This window comes from Hipposideros armiger, unplaced genomic scaffold (genome assembly GCF_001890085.2).
Source record: "Hipposideros armiger isolate ML-2016 unplaced genomic scaffold, ASM189008v1 scaffold_1446, whole genome shotgun sequence".
Classification (NCBI taxonomy): Eukaryota; Metazoa; Chordata; class Mammalia; order Chiroptera; family Hipposideridae; genus Hipposideros; species Hipposideros armiger.
This window is the reverse complement of record NW_017732796.1, coordinates 221,329-223,947: the sequence shown is the minus strand read 5'-3', so window position 1 is coordinate 223,947 and position 2,619 is coordinate 221,329. Positions and strand designations below refer to the sequence as shown.

The 2,619-nt window shown below is 37.4% G+C and overlaps 1 protein-coding gene across 1 annotated transcript in view; it reads left to right on the top strand.

Moving 5' to 3' along the window:
- The window catches only part of ARMC3 (armadillo repeat containing 3), a gene marked incomplete at its 5' end in the record, with an annotated part of 83,107 nt that overhangs the window by 19,847 nt on the left and 60,641 nt on the right, over positions 1–2,619 (top strand). The window lies entirely within an intron of this gene.

Sequence of the window (2,619 nt, the reverse complement as noted above, 5' to 3'; positions counted from 1 at the left end):
GAGACTCTCTCTGTCTGCCTATAATATAGTAAAGCCTTTAGATCTCCAGAATCATGTTTCATTTTTCCTAACTTAAGAAACTATTTTTCTATTATACTTTTTATTATTGTTTTTGTTTCATTTAATATTTTGCCCCAGGAATATTTATTATCTTTAGACCACCTTTGCTCTCTTCCTTCAACACCTATTACACACACTTTCATAATTTTGGTTTTTAATGTTTTATTCACCATGGAATGAGGAGTGCTCTGCCTAAGCCTGGTTTTGATAAACAGACAAGGCTTGTATTGTTGCTTTTGCCTATTTCCCCATCAATTAAGAAAGGAATGGAATCCTTTAGCCCAGATTTGGATGATGATGAGGCTTCTCTCTAATGTGGCATTGCCCTTTTCTCCTGGTCCCATTTGTTATATAGAAGGAAGTTGATAGTAAGATTGGCACATTCTGAGGAGCCTATAATTGTTCATTGACCACAGGTAGTTTATAGAAATTTGTTTCTTCCTCGCTTGTCCTTGCTGAGGGCCCCCTTTTTCTCCTTTTCTTCTTAATCAATCTCTTTGAAAAACTAGTAAATTTTAAATAACTTCATCTCTTCATCTTATCTCCAATTAACCTCCTGCATGTGGCTTCTGCTTCCACTATTCCACCAAAATGGTCCTTGTAGAATTTGACATTGACCTCCCAACTCTTAAATCCCACAGATACATCTTCAGTCTTTTCTTAACTTGACCTCTTTGTGGCATTCCGCACTGTCGATGGCCCTCTCCTCCAGAAAATTCTTTTATCCCTTGAACACCATAACTCCCATCTTCCCTGATGATGACCCTAGTCATCAGATGACCCTTTGACTTTACCAGCCTCCCCTCATCTGCCTAGCATGTCAATATAAACTTGCCTTCCTATCTTCTGTCTTGTTTTTTAAGTCTCCCTGAGAACCTCACTTGTGACCGATGTTTCAGCTGACTTCTTCTTTGCTTATGAATCCCAAACCTGTATCTAATTATGACCTGTCTTCTGAATTCCTGCCTATATTTCTGATGACTTCCAAGCACATCCAACTATATTTCCCAAACTCAACTTTTGAGGAGTCTTTCGTTTCTTTGAAAATATGATGAAAAAGTTCCCCCTACCAAATGCACATATGCACAACATTCTGCATATAATTTCAGGGAGTTTGTGGGCTGCCGAAACCCATGTATGCCTTGGGGATCTATGGGCTCCAAGTTCCTAACTCTTGGGCTGGAATAAACAGGATCAAGTCCAGATGCCCTAGCTTGGAATCAGAGACTCTTCCATCTCATACTATCACATGGCCATTGGTTATCAGTTTGTTCTTGCTCAGATCCACTGTGCTCTGGAGCATATAACTTATGCTAGATCATAATTTTTATACACATTTGCTCTGGTTTAGGCCGTTNGCAAAGAAATGAGTTCTATTTCTTAAATTGTGGTAAAATACACATAATAGAAAATTTACCATCTTAACTATTTAAATAACCAATAAGCAAATTCACTTAACCATTTAGTAAATTCACATTGTTGTGCTATCATCACCACCATTCATCCACAGAACTCTTCATCTTGCAAAACTGACACTGCACCCATTAAACACTAACGGCCCAGTCCCCGCTCCCTGCAGTCCCTAGCAACCACCTTTCTTTCTGTATCTATGATTCTGACTATTCTAAGTACTTATGTAAGTGGAATTTTACAATAATTGTCCTTTTGAGACTGGCTTATTTCACTTAGCGTGATGGCCTTAAGGTTTATCCATGTTGTTCAGAATTTCCTTCTTAAGACTGAATAATATTCTATTGTATGTATAGACCACATTTTGTTGATCCATTCAATCCACTGATGGACACCTGGGTTGCTTCCACCTTCTGGCTATGTAAATAATAATGTTGCTATGAACATGGATGTACAAATATCTCTTTAAGTCTCTGCTTTCCGTTCTTTGGGATATATACCCAGAAGTGGAATTGCTGGATCTTATGGTAATTCTCTGTTTAATATTTTGAGGAATTGCTATACTGTTTTCCACAGTGGCTACACCATGTTACATTCCCATCAGCAGGGCACATGGGTTCCAATTTCTCCATTTCCCACCAACACTTGTTATTTTCCATTTTTTACAGTAGCCATCCTCATGGGTGTGAGCTGTTATCTCACTGTGTTCTGATTTGCATTTCCTGAATGATTAATGATGTGAAGCATCTTCTTCATGTGCTTATTGGCCAGCTGCTTATCTTCTTTGGAGAAATGTCTATTCCATTCCTTTGCCCATTTTTTAACAAGGTTGTTTATTTTTTGTTGTTGAGTTGTAGGAGTTCTTTATATATTCTGTATTCTGGATATTAACTCCTTATCAGATAATAATCTGCAAATAGTTTCTGCCATTCTGTGGGTTGCCCTTTCACTCTATTTTGTCCTTTGATGCACGGAAATTTTTTAATATTAATATTGTCAGATTTATCTATTTTTTTTTTTTTTGCTTGTGCTTTGGATGTCAAATCCAATAAATCATTAATGACATTAAATCCCATGTCATGGAGCTTTTCCCCTATGTTTCCTTCCAATAGTGTTACAGTTTCAACTCTTACATTTAGGCCTTTGATC